Raw genomic sequence first — 15297 nt, forward strand, 5'->3', positions numbered from 1 at the left:
ATCATTCTACTATGTCCATGTCGTTGTTCTTGGGCAACTTTAAAAGTAGGATACAGTACATTTTGTACAAAAATAACTTAATTTGGCGTAACGAAAGAATTGGTGTACATTTTCCATCGATTTGATGCGTCCTTCTCGGATCATTCTAAATAAATCGGAGTTCTTCCACAATTTTAATTTTTCTCGATTTCAGCGCCACCTGCAAATGGTTTAAAAAATGTTTCAGACAAAACTTGATTACTTTTTTTATGGAGAACCCGAATCTGCAATAAAAATGCAGATGCCCCCCGCCCTACTCAAGGGGGCGGGGGCTGGGATTCACGTATAGTATCATTTGATGTCCCCCTTTGAGCTTACGACCTTGTCTTACCCACTATTTTTACCCGATGTATAGTTTTCGAGATAGTCTCACCCGAAACTTCACATGGACTACACTGTATATTGCGTTCGAACATTATGAATTACCTCAAAGAAAACTATCGAAACATGGCACGGATTCAGAAAATACCGTTCTTGTGAAGCACAACTGGCTCTTTATTCACACGAAGCAATGAATGAGGGCTGTCGACAGTGGATCTCAAATTGATTACATATTACTAGATTTCCAGAATGCTTTTGGCACCCTCCCTCAATCAAACCGCTTGCATCTGGAGCATCGCCTCCGTTTTGCGAGTGGGTTCGTGATTTCCGCCAGAAAGGTCCCGTATTCAATAACTGAATAATGGAAATGATATCTGGCGTTCCCCGACGTACTCTTATAGGCGCTCTTCCAATTTTAATCTATACCGACCCGGACAGTAGCAGACGGACTCTAGTAGAGATGTTACTTGTGATCCATATCCATTACTTGCGTGGGCATTGCATGTAGCAAAGGACACTGATTGTTTGCAGGTCGTCATTTGCTTGCGACGCGTTGTTTTAAATCAAAGTTAAGTATTGTCAATCTACTTTATGGCAATAAAAATTATTAATCTGATTTTCTTGAATTGTTGTATAGCTATCCGAGAAAGCAGCATATTCTGGCACCCTATAAGAGACGAGTGGGCAGGACACCACATAATCTAAACCAATTTGAAGTTCACTGCGTGCCGCCTTCATGGTGTTGGAATTTGCAATGTCCAGAAGCGAAATTGCATGCTGAAAGAAGTTAAATGAATCGCGGTATGTATGGCGGTGTGACTCATAACGTGACACAATAATGTGCACTTTCAGTTTTTCCCAATCTTACGCCAACCCTGATTTACATCACACTGTCCACCATACTTAAATAAATACATATAACAGGAAACACAAAGCTCAAACAACCACTCTCATAAATATTGTTTGCTTATAGTGGAATGAACAAATACTGTATACTTATTATACTGAGAAAATAGCGTAATGAAACAACATGCTATTCCATACCGTAAATGCGGCTGCCGTTTGTTAATAAAGGAGTCTGTAGTATGACACCAGCACTGAAAGACCTGAGTCGAAACAAGGCCCCGGGAGTAGACAACATTCCATTAGAACTACTGACAGCTTTGGGACAGCCAGTCCTGACAAAACTCTACCATCTGGTGACAAAGATGTATGAGACAGGTGAAATACCCTCAGACTTCAAGAAGAATATAGTAATTCCAATTCCAAAGAAAGCAGGTGCTGACAGATGTGAAAATTGCCGAACTATCAGTTTAATAAGTCACAGCTGCAAAATACTAACGCGAATTCTTTACAGACGAATGGAAAAACTAGTAGAAGCCGACCTCGGGGAAGATCAGTTTGGATTCCGTAGAAATATTGGAACACGTGAGGCAATACTGACCCTACGACTTATCTTAGAAGAAAGATTAAGGAAAGGCAAACCTACGTTTCTAGCATTTGTAGACTTAGAGAAAGCTTTTGACAACGGTGACTGGAATACGCTCTTTCAAATTCTAAAGATGGCAGGGGTAAAATACTGGGAGCGAAAGGCTATTTACAATTTTTACAGAAACCAGATGGCAGTTATAAGAGTCGAGGGATATGAAAGGGAAGCAGTGGTTGGGAAGGGAGTGAGACAGGGTTGTAGCCTGTCCCCGATGTTATTCATTCTGTATACTGAGCAAGCAGTAAAGGAAACAAAAGAAAAATTCGGAGTAGGTATTAAAATCCATGGAGAAGAAATAAAAACTTTGAGGTTCGCCGATGACATTGTAATTCTATCAGAGCAGTTGAACGGAATGGACAGTGTCTTGAAAGGAGGATATAAGATGAACATCAACAAAAGCAAAACGAGGATAATGGAATGTAGTCGAATTAAGTCGGGTGATGCTGAGGGAATTAGATTAGGAAATGAGGCACTTAAAGTAGTAAAGGAGTTTTGCTATTTGGGGAGCAAAATAACTGATGATGGTCGAAGTAGAGAGGATATAAAATGTAGACTGGCAATGACAAGGAAAGCGTTTCTGAAGAAGAGAAATTTGTTAACATCGAGTATAGATTTAATTGTCAGGAAGTCGTTTCTGAAAGCATTTGTATGGAGTGTAGCCTTGTATAGAAGTGAAACATGGACGATAAACAGTTTGGACAAGAAGAGAATAGAAGCTGTCGAAATGTGGTGCTACGGGAGAATGCTGAAGATTAGCTGGGTAGATCACATAACTAATGATGAAGTATTGAATAGAACTGGGGAGAAGAGGAGTATGTGGCACAACTTGACAAAAAGAAGGGACCGGTTAGGGGGACATGTTCTGAGGCATCAAGGGATCACAAATTTAGCATTGGAGGGCAGCGTGGAGGTTAAAAATCGCAGAAGGAGACCAAGAGATCAATACACTAAGCAGATTCAGAAGGATCTTGGTTGCAGTAACTACTGGGAGATGAAGAAGCTTGCACAGGATAGGGTAGCATGGAGAGCTGCATCAAACCAGTCTCAGGACTGAAGACCACAACAACAACAGTATGACACCAAAAGGCGTGAGTACAGGGGATAAGCTAATTAATGTGTACAGTGGTAGTAATGGGATGGTTACATTTGACGGTCAACAAAGCAGGAAAGGCACGTGTCGCACCGGACTTCGCGGATACAGTACGGACTAGGAGTCAGTGCAGGTTGTTGACGAATAGTGCATACTTCGTATTTGCATTTAGAGGCCGAGGTCGACATGCAATGAAAGACCTAACAGAGTTCCGAAGGCGGCAGGCTATGGGGGCGAGAGTAGTTGGAGCATCGGTAACCGCCGAGGTGGCCGAGCGGTTCTAGATGCTGCAGTCTGGAACCGCGTGACCGCTACGGTCGCAGGTTCGAATCCTGCCTCGGGCATGGATGTATGTGATGTCCTTAGGTTAGTTAGGTTTAAGTAGTTCTAAGTTCTAGGGGACTGACGACCTCAGAAATTAAGTCCCATAGTGCTCAGAGCCATTTGAACCATCAGTAACTAAGACAGCCAACTTACTGAATGTTTTAAGTGCATCTGTTTCAACAGTCTTGACAGTCTACACAAAATACGAAGAGACATAATCGTGTAAACGTAATAGTGGGGGCAATCCAAAACTAAATGATACAGATTATCGTACGCTAACACGAATTGTGTCAAAACAACACAAAACTACGGCGCCTAAAATGACTTCAGAGCTCAATAGCCATATGCGAGACCCCGTATTTATCGACACTGTCCACCGAAATCTCCATAAAGCGAACATTCACGAACGGGCTGCTACATCTAACCCATTAGTGACGACAACCAACGCAAAAAAGCGTAAAGCATGGTGTCAGTAGCATAAATTCTTAAGGGCTGATCAATGGAAACACGTCATATACTCCGACGAGCCAACGTTTTCGTTATTTCCAACACTGGGCCGGGTTTACGTCTGGAGAACGCCAAAAGAAGCGCTAGAATAGTGATTGCTTGAGTCTGGCGGTTAAGCATCGAGGTGGAAGTGTGGTGGTGTGGGCAGCCATATCATGGCATCCTGCTGGTCCCATCATTACTCTCAAAGGCCGTGTTATAGCCAACGATTATGTGAACATCTTTGGTGATCAGGTGCACCTCATGATTCAAATGTTGTGCCGTACCCATTCAAACAGCCAAGACAGTACAGTCGTGGTATGAAGTACATGCAACTGAACTGCAGCGTCTTTCTGGCCAGCACAGTTCCCAGACTTGAACATCATGGAACCCTTGTGGATAATATCGGATCTCAGACTCCGGAGCAGTTTCCCGCCTCCCTTGTCACTACAGGAGGTAGAAGAGTTTCTGATTGGAGAGTGGCATAACATTCCACTGGAGACTATACAATCATTATATGCCAGTAATGCAAGAAGAATCGCAGCTGTGTTACAGGAAAATGGGTGTCCAACCCATTATGAATAAACCATTCCCAAGTAAGTACAGGTGTTCACATTATTTTACCTGTCCTCTGTATTTTAATGCTACTGCGCTGCCAAGGTGCAGGTACACGGAGTTTTGATATTTTGTTTAAAGAGGAAGTTATTAATTAATTAGTGCACAAATTTTAATAAACCGTATCAAACAGAAATCAGGTAATACACTATAAGACAAAAAAAAAGAAGAAAGATGCGACGCGCCACGAAAGAATTATCCGAATGAGACGAAAATCGACAGATGTGATGCACAAGTACAGACAAACGAACGATGACCACTCTAGAAAAAATGGATGATTTATTGAGGAGAAAGAGCTTCACAAACTTAGCAAGTCAGCAACGCGTTAGTCTGCCTATGGCTCTTATGCAATCAGTTATTCGGCTTGGCATTGATTGGTAAAGTTGTTAGATTACTTGCAGGACATCGCTCCAGATTGTGTCCAACTGGCGTGTTAGATCGTCAAAATCCCAAGCTGTACGGAGGGCCCTGCCCATAATGTTCCAAGCGTTCTCTGTTATGGAGCGGTCCTTGGATTTTGATGGCCGGGGTAGGCTTTGGGAAGCACGAAGACAATAGGTAGAAACTCTCGCCGTGTGCGGGTGAACGTTATCTTGCTGAAATGTAAGCCAAGGATTACTTGCCATGAAGTGCAACAAAACGGGGCGTAGAATGTCGTCGACGTACCGCTGTACGGTGAGGATGCCGCGGATGACAACCAAAAGGATCCTGCTACGGAAAGAAATGGCACCCCAGACCATCACTCCAGACTGCAGACAAGTCTTCACTTGTCAGTTCGAGGCGGGATTCACAGTGAAGACATTTATACTCCAGTCGATGAGATTACAGGCCGAATATGTGTCTGGAGCTGCCCTGGACAGCGGTGGGAAACCAATCTGTTTGCCGCCCGCCCCATGACCCGATAACAAGGAGTGGTGGTCTGGGTGCCATTTCTTTTCGCAGCAGGACCCCTTTGGTTTTTATCTCTGCATCCTCACAGCATAGCGGTACGTCGACGATTTTCTATGCTCGATTTTGTTGCCCTTCATGGCAAACTATCCTGGGCTTATATTTCAGGTACATAATGACCGCCTGCATACAGCGAGAGTTTCTACTGCTTGTCTTCGTGTTTGCTAGACCATATCTTCACCAGCAAGTTTGCTGGATCTCTCCCAAATTTAGAAAGTTTGGAACATTATAGGCAGCCCCCCTAGAGCCCTCCAACCAGCTCGGAATTTTAGCGATCTAACGCGTCAATTGGATAGAATTTGGCTCGATATCCCTCAATAGGAAATCCAACAATTTTATCAGTCATTGTCAAGCAGAATAACTAATTGCATAAGGGTCAGAGCTGGACCAACACATTACTGACTTCCTCAATTTGTGGAGCTCATTCTCATGTATAAATCATCATTTTTTTCTGAAACTGCAATCATTTGTTTTTGTGTACATGTAAAATACATCTAGCGATTTCCGGCTCATTCGTGTCATTCCTTCGAGGTGCCAATTTTTTTTTCTCTTGGAGTGTACAGGGTGATTATAATTAAAGTTAAAATTTCAAAACGCTATAGAAATAACACCTCTGGTCTGAATGACGACAAATTGCAAGGAGAAAACGTATGGCAGAAGAAGAAAATAGCGTGAAAATTGATCAATAGATGGAGCTGTCCGTGTCAGAATACGTAATTGAAAAGATTTGTCATGCGCACGACCCATTGGTACAAACACGCCGGGTACACGGTTTTTCCTCCTTTCGCTTCTGCGACGTTCGCCATGACAGTCTCAATGCAGGATCTCTCTACTTGTAAGGCTGTATTACAAGAATGGTGACTGTGCAAACGTCACTCTGCAGAAGTTTCGGACACCGAAGAGTTTGAAAAAAGGCGTTGGCCCGATGTCTGTCGGGGGTCTGGAGAAAACGATTCGGAAATTCGAAAAGTCGGGTTCTTTTGGTGTCCAGTCTGGTACAGGGAGGAAAAGAATTGATCAGACGTCAGTGGAAGCAGTGGCCACAGCAATGCAGGAGGAGACGAGTGGTGGTGTGGAAACGTGTAGTGCACGGAGAATTGCCCGAACATTGGACATACCCAAGAGCACGGTGCGTAGAATGCTACGAAACATCCTTCTTTGCTATCCATTCAAAATTACTCATGTGCTGGAGTCGCTTCCTGTTGACCTGCCAATTAGAGAGACCTTTGCTTTAGAATTTCTTGCTCTCATGGAAGTGGACAATGATTGGCCGTGGAAGATTTTGTGACAGACGAAGCCCACTTCCATCTGACAAGATACGTCAATACACAGAACTGTCGAATATGGGCTACAGAAAATCGACACGCAAATCAACCAGTATCACTTCATCCCGAAAAGGTCACCGTATGGTGAGGGGTTTACGGCATCATTTATCATAGGGCCACATTTTTTCGAAGAGACAGGTGCTTCCTGTCCTGTTACCTGTACCGTCACTGGTAAGGGCTATGAGTGTCTTTGCGCAACTACGACATTCAGCTCTCCAACAGCGTGGATGTGTGGGTGGGATCATTTTTGTGCAACATGGCGCACCTCTGCACATTGCAAATTCAGTTAAGCAGCTGCTGAAGCGCCATTTCGCAGATGCAAGAGTTGTCAGCCGCCATTTCCCTACAGCCTGGGCGTCCCGATCACCTGATCTTAATCCGTGTGACTTCTGCCTGTGGGGCTGTCTGAGAGATGTTGTGTTCAGAGTTCCGATTGAAAAATTAGCTGCATTGAAGGCACGCATTGCGCAACACATTCTGAACGTGACCGTGGAAACACTTCGATGATTTGTGGAACATGCTGTATCTCGATTTCAACTTGTTGCAGAAAACGGTGGACAGCATATTGAACATGTTTTGTGCCAGTCACACGGAAATTAATAATCAGATTTGATTTTTATTGATGCTTTTTATGCGGTTTTTGGCTTCAGGACAATTAAAAACCGATTTTTCCCATCCAATGTGATATGATCTTGCCATGATGGATGAGGTAACGTAACTAACAGTATCACACCTGTACACCAATGCACACAGAGTAGTACAGTTTGTTTAACGGCAAACGTACACCTTATGCATTGTTGTATGATTCATTTGTCATTTGTAGTCGTTCACTATACAATTATGATGCTTACAACGCCATCTGTTGCTACATTTTGTAGCTATTTATTTTTCTTCTGCCATACGTTTTCTCCCTTCTCTGATAATATTGCGTTGCAATTTGATGTCATTCTGTCCAGTGGTGTTATTTGTACAGCGGTTTGAACGTTTAAGTTTAATTATAACCACCCTGTATGATTCGTTGCACATGAAAGTATTTTGGGGTGATCTTAATACCATGTAATTCCTCTAATTCGTAATTATTAATTTTCACTAAGAATATGGTAATCGTTAATCAGGCCCTTTCTGTGAATTACAAAACCACGAACGTAAAGATACGTAGACGATTAGGGCCACCCAGATAATGGAACTCTAACATCTGCAGAGTTCCATCAGAACTCACTTGTAAAAGTGAACGATTTCTTGTAGTAACGTCCAGTTAGGGTTGTAAATGGAATTAATACCAATGACGGCACTATCATTTATTTCTGGAAGCGAGTTATTAAACAGGACCCGTCAGGAACGCTCTTATTGGCTTTTTAAAGCAGGTGACATTTAATGTTCAGGTCATGGAGTAGGTTTCCACCGCAATGAACCTTGTTGGCAAAGTCTTGTGGTGAGAGCGTATTCACTCACAAGGGGAGGCCGCCAATTGTGAAATTCAGATTCGATTCATACTGCGCATAATAAAAGCTCATGGCCAGAGGTGTAATGTGGCAAAGCACCAAGATGCACTTCTCAGCCGTTGTCGAGAAAATCGACAGTTAAAGGAAACCGTTGCGGTGAAATACTCTCGACGATTAACAATATTACAGAGCGTCGTGGCGCAGCGGTAAGCGCTCGTGTTCGTAATCCGAAGGTCGTCGGATCGAATCTCGCGCCATGCAATTTTTTTATTATTAGTTTTTTTGTAATTCATATATATATATATATATATATATATATATATATATATATATATATATATATATATATAAAGTATTAATGAATTGCTTATGCATGTTGGTGAAGGCGGATCGTTCTCCAATTGTACCGCCTCCATTTTTCCGTTTTTTTTAACAGGGTGTACTAAAGCTCTCCCGTCCGCACTGATTTTCAACAATGTTATAAGTTCCGCTAGGGACCGCATCTACCTTCTTTCGAAGTTGGCAGGCAACTACGCTGTTATGCGGCGGCTCGTTTCGGCCCATTCAACATCTGTCATTCAAGTGTAACGAGCGAGTAACGGAGTTTATATTTCATACCTGCCACAGCAAATTTGTGTTCGTGGGGTCTCTATTCTAATTCGAACGTTTGACTTACGCCATACGTATTCGTTTCGGAATATCGTTTCTACGTCTTCCGTTAACTATACGTGGTTAACATTATGAAGACAATTAATAACATTTGTGAAATACAACTTTGTTTGCGGAAAACATAATGATGTTCGAAGTCGCCAGTTTTTCCACGACAAACGACTTTCAACAACTTATTATATGCATAATTGTTGCAACTGATTGCCGGGAATTATATATATATATATATATATATATATATATATATATATATATATATATATATATATATATATATATATTTGAATTATGAAAAACAAATAGTAAAAAAAAAAAAAGGTTGCATAGGGCGAGTATTTCACCGCAACGGTTTCTTTTAACTGTCGATTTTCTCGACAACGGCTGAGAAGTGCATCTTGGTGCTTTGCCACATTACACTTCTGGCCATGAGCTTTTATTATGCGCAGTATGAATCGAATCTGAATTTCACAATTGGCGGCCTCCCCTTGTCAGAGAATTAGTAAGAGCATCTCATGTTGATCATGGAACAAAACGACTTCGTGATTTAATCGGGAGATGAATCGGCATCCCGGAGTCAACTGCTACCTATTGGCTAGCTAAGTTCCACTATCGCTTCGCGTTTCTCGTGCCACAGAAAATATCAGAAGATATAAGCTTGTAAGCTTGCATTTAAAAAATATATATTTCTTATCCAGAGAAACCTGATGATATGTAAATCTGGCGCACACTGTATTTCAGTCATCGTGTGAAATGTGACCTCTTGTCAGGGTTACGACTACAGTATGGTCGGCCTTTTCTGTTCATCTACATTCCCATGGTTAAACTTGATTAATCATTGTACAAACAGAAATTTGCAGACACCATAAGACGGAATCTCTTTCTTCGATTTCCAGTTGTTACAGGAAGTAATGGACAGTATAGTGTATCTCCATGTCATATAATACAGTCACGCCTATTGCCTCAGGGTCTAATACCGCCAATACCATTCTCAGTGGTGGGGAAGATTGCTGTTAAAATGAACGATTCATTTTAAAGTAGAGTGTTTACAGATATGGAGCTTTATGGCAGGGTGCTGAAGTGACAAGGTATGCAGAAAAGCTTGTATATGGTTTGGAATGTAACAGACAGGTATTGGCAGAATAACAAATTGCGAGACTTTAATATAGAATACAAAATATTAGCGTACTGGCGACGGATTTACGAGCTGTGGGAAGCTTGGTTGCTGACAGCTGCAGTTTCGTTGGGGACTTATAACAGTATTTGTTTATGGTTCTTGTTAGTTTTGTTAACACATTTGAACATATAAACAAATACGTAATCAGTGCCGTTTGTTGCATTGTAAAATGTTAATTACATCCGGAGATATTGTAACCTAAAGTTGACGCTTGAGTATATATATATATATATATATATATATATATATATATATATATACACCTTAAATAATTTTCTGATAAAATTTGCATTTAAAAATATTTGTGTGTATGAACATGAATATATTGATGTAAATTTGACAATTGTAAGAAATGGTCACGCTTAAGACACTGTAAGAGATAGGTATTATGTAAAAGCCAGTGAGCTTTTGTTTGAAACGAAAGTGTCTCTGAGGACTGGAAATGGTGGCAAGGGCGGATTGGCACGCTACCTAGAGCAAGCGCGGAAAGTCAGCCATACAGTCTGTAGGCAGCAGTGACTGAGGCAACACCCTTTTGGTGCAGCAGAACTTTTGCCTGCAAGTTTGCACAAAAATGCCTCGGATGAAGACTGCAAACAGCTTAAGGCATAGCTGCGAGTTGTTGGGCTATTAATGTAAAATTGAACGACGCCAAAAAGAGGAATTGAGCCCATACAGCAAGATACTTGCAGGCCGTACTGTGGGCAGTGTAGCCGTCATAAGTGTTCGCCACACTCAAGCCTACTGCCAACAGATAAGGTTTTTTCTTTGTATTTTACCGCCGGCCGAAGTGGCCGTGCGGTTAAAGGCGCTGCAGTCTGGAACCGCAAGACCGCTACGGTCGCAGGTTCGAATCCTGCCTCGGGCATGGATGTTTGTGATGTCCTTAGGTTAGTTAGGTTTAAGTAGTTCTAAGTTCTAGGGGACTAATGACCTCAGCAGTTGAGTCCCATAGTGCTCAGAGCCATTTGAACCATTTTTTTTTGTATTTTACTTTTGTATAGTGTGGACCAATAATTTAAACTGTGTTTCGATTAAATTCTTGAACTTTAAAGAAACTAGTTCACCTTGTTATTTCATCCTAATCATACACCTATATAGGGTTCCCCCCCCCCCCCCCCCCAGCATGGAATTAGTGTACCCCAACTGTCTGCATCTAGTGGAAGCCGTGAAAGAGTGAGAACGTTTTCAAATGTCTGTGAGTTGTTTAACTGAGGATGAGCATGGCAACCAGCCCAGTATTCACCTAGTGAGATGTGGAAAACCGCCTAAAAACCACATCTAGGCTGGCTGACACACCAGCCTTCGTCGTTAATCCGCCGGGCGGACTCGATCCGGGGCCGGCGCACCTGCCCGAGTCCAGTGTGCCTATTCTGTATGTTTCTGCCATTGTGCCGATCGTTTCGGTACTCAAGAGCGCCGAACGGTCTAGTACTCGAATTAGTGCCCCTGCATTATTCAGTATGCATTTCGTTAGCGATACCGTTCGGGTCTAGAGAACCGAAGCGCTGTTGTCGATTCGCGTCGCGCAAGCCAATCAAAAGCAAGCGGCCGCAGATCCGCACCTGCGCACTGCAGCGCGCACAGTGCCACGAACACAAAGCAGCTAGCAGACGACACAGGCGCGCTATTCTTCGAAGTACCGAAAATTGCGTTTACGTTGCCATATCGTGTGACGCCACACTCCATCGAGCTGATGTGCCCGCCTTCATCGCTCTTGCCTCCTACTTAACAGTATCAGGCGCAGCATATCCATTTCCATGCTTCTCAACTGAAATGCATAGAAATTTTTACATTTTCCCTGACCGCATCTTTCCATGCATGCATAATAATGATAGCGTATTAGACTGTATTCTGCAGATTGTCGTAAATGCCGTATTATATCAACTTATTCTCATTCACACTGACATCGTGTTTTGGATTTTACATTTCGGAAAAAGAGTGTAGTGCCACATTGTAATAATACATCTATAAAAACACCCGAGAAATTGATTCTGAGAGTTTCAAAGAATAAAAAGATAAACAGAGTGTTGTTATAACTCGCTTCTAGAGATCCAAGTGATTAAGTAGCCCGCTTCTCTATATGATACGTCAACGATTTGGGTCTTAAAAACAAAATTGAAAAAACGCATTTTTGAGAGCTCCTGCAGTTTATAACATGCATCTCATGAATGAAAATGTTTCGTATATGGTGCTACAGTCTAAAAATATTACGGCGGATATCTTTCATCTCTGTCTACTGTTGTTGAGGATTCGATCGCAGATAAATACTTGTGACAAACAAGGTTATGAAGATGGCTCCTGCTAGTTACATTCCCAGTAATTTAAGTTGTGCTCTTAGATTCCTGTCTAACCGCATACTCGGAAATCGCTAAATATTTGGAAAAAATGATGAATAATTTCTGACAAGAAAAAATATAAAGGTCACTGTCGGTTGTTTCACTCAGAGCAATTTCATCTCCAGCCATTTCATATTTCGTTTGTTAAACACACAGAAATCACGAAATCATTACTGAGGAAGTGCGGTCTTACATGTAAGTAATAACAAATATTGCAGAAAAATCTTAACTTACACGAAGAACAATGTCTCAGAAAGTGTTACATATACGAAGAGAGAAAAAAAATTTAGCAATCATCCGTGCGCGGTCCCATGTTCTTTCGTAGCGCATTCCCACAAGCCAGCCACTTGGCCAGACCAAACAACAGAAACTCAGCGCTCAATTCCTATCTTATTGTGGAAAGGAACGTAGGTTGACTTCGTTGGCCGGCAGGAGTGGCCTTGCGGTTCTAGGCGCTACAGTCTGGAGCCGAGCGACCGCTACGGTCGCAGGTTGGAATCCTGCCTCGGGCATGGATGTGTGTGATGTCCTTAGGTTAGTTAGGTTTAATTAGTTCTAAGTTCTAGGAGACTGATGACCTCAGAAGTTAAGTCGCATAGTGCTCAGAGCCATTTGAACCATATTTTGACTTCGTTGCCAAGCGGTGCTGTGTAAGTCATAAATACGTGATACTTTGGAAGGTTTCCAATATCAGGTTTCACATAATTGCTTTCCATTGTTACTTGAAAGTTGTAAACACATTTCGATGATTACTAAATAAACCATCTGTGAGAAAAAGTACACAAAGTCACTAGTACCGTCAGTTCACACTCATGTAATACACCTAAGCAGAGCCGATGTCGTGATATTTAATGATCTTTAAACTCTTATTTGCATAAAAATAACATGTATTTTGAGAGAATATTGACCGAAAACTTTTTTTGATGTAATCATTCACAGTAACAACCTAACCTAACCATATTTCTAACAAAGGAAAATAGTCTATTATGAACTCACTTTCCAACCAGATGCGTCCGCTGGTGATTCTTTAGTAACACAATCACTAAATCGAAAGTTAAAACCGCTAAATATGTTTAAAATAACAAATATAGGTGTACATAAACCACAGCTCACCTATCGACAGGGCCACACCGATATCCAAAACCTCTCGGTACAATTGTCGTAAAATCGGTGGGAGGACAGTTCGGCAACAGACCTAAGAAGCTTACTGAATAGGATAGTTCGATAAAGAACCGAAAATGACGTCACTACCGAGACAAACCTACTACACCGATCGGTATGAACGATACAGAATAGGGTCCCAGGAAGCAGCGCGATAGCGCCTACGGCTGACTTGGCAGCTGAAGTTCTCCAGGCATTCTCCAAACCCAAATTCTTCCATCGGATTGTCACAGGGTATAGCGTGATTCAGCACTCCCAATTACTCACTTCCAGTCAACCACTGTCCAGTATCGCAACTCTTTACTCTATCTCAAGCTAAGCATAGCACTAACTACAGCAACATTTGGTTAATGAGGAGCTGCTCGAACGTTTTTCCACTGTTCAAACGTCCAATGTTTACACTCCTTACACCAAGCGAGGCGTCCTTTGGCATTTTTTGGCTTGATGTGTGGCGTATGAGCGGCCGCTCGACCATGAAATCCAAGTTTTCTCACCTCCCGCCTAACTGCCATAGTATGTACTTGCAGTGGATCCTGATGCAGTTTGGAATTCCTGTGTGATGGTCCGGATAGATATCTGCCTATTACACATTGCGACCCTCTTCAATTGTCGGCGGTCTCTGTCAGTCAACAGACGAGGTCGGCCTGTACCCTTTTGTGCTGTACGTGACTATTGAGGTCGCTGATGTGGAGTAACTGCCAGTAGGTGGCATCACAATGCACCTAATATGAAAAACGTATGTTTTTGGTGGTGTCAGGATCCTTTTGATCATATAGTGTATTACTAGTCTATTTCACGTCGCGACTCCAGTGGAAACACCTCGGCAGATACTTTCAGAAATTACTTCCAAGTGGATAAACGCCTTACCACTGACTATTGACTTGTTGTCAATATCTCTCTGGCACTACCGTCTCCTACTGAGTGAAACGCTGCTGGTGGCCGCCGCTATAGTCCGATTTAAAGTAGTGGGCGTTTGGTGGCTATGGGGCAGGGCTCTACCCACCACGAGTTCACGAATGGGGGTCTGGCACTGACTGCCGCCTACCACTGTGCTGCCACTTCCGTTGAGCAAAGCTTTTGAGTTCTCAATGAACCACTGCAGCAGGAGATTCGTGTAACGTTCAGTTTTGCGTGACCTGCAATGTGCGACGAAGGGAGTCGAAAGACAGGCACAGGGAGAAACTACATAAATCTTCACTCTATGTGAAATATTAATTTCTTATGTTATTTTTGCAGGAGATAGAGGCCTTAAAGTGATTTTCTACCACGGAGCACAGTGGCGACTGCTTGTCTCGCAGACACTCTAATTTTAACATCGGATTTCATAATGTCAGATACAACTAATTCAAATAAGATTGTAGGATCCGCATCAGTATTGTCCTCGGCTGCTACTGTGTTCTCCAAATAGTTCCGCGTCATAGACGTTCCTGCTAGTGCCAGCGCGAGAACTGCCAAAATGACACGTTGTTGCGTATATGGACCAATCGATAGCCGCATCGCGGATTTCCAAGAGTTCCTGTGCGGCTCTGAATGAAGCTGTGGATGGTGATTTCTTTAATAACTGTGTCCTCTGATGATGTCCGGCGAAGCAAGTAAGAGTTTTGTCATAGAAGAGACACAAAATACTGGTTATATTCTAAGAAAAACCACAGTTTTTCACTAAAAGTTTATTGAGTTAACGCTTCATGGTTTCGTGCATTTTTTTTAAAGTTAGTGCAAGAGAAAAGATTTGTATGCACAATTCTTGATTTCGAATTCTGACTCACACACTTCCAAAAATTTCCTGGACAAAAAAGCATATGTAATCCATCTCGCAAGGTCTCCTACAACACAGGTGTAATACAAGGGAAAGAGAAAACGGAAGACAGTTTAATA

The sequence above is a fragment of the Schistocerca nitens genome, chromosome 3, assembly GCF_023898315.1.
Source record: "Schistocerca nitens isolate TAMUIC-IGC-003100 chromosome 3, iqSchNite1.1, whole genome shotgun sequence".
Classification (NCBI taxonomy): domain Eukaryota; kingdom Metazoa; phylum Arthropoda; class Insecta; order Orthoptera; family Acrididae; genus Schistocerca; species Schistocerca nitens.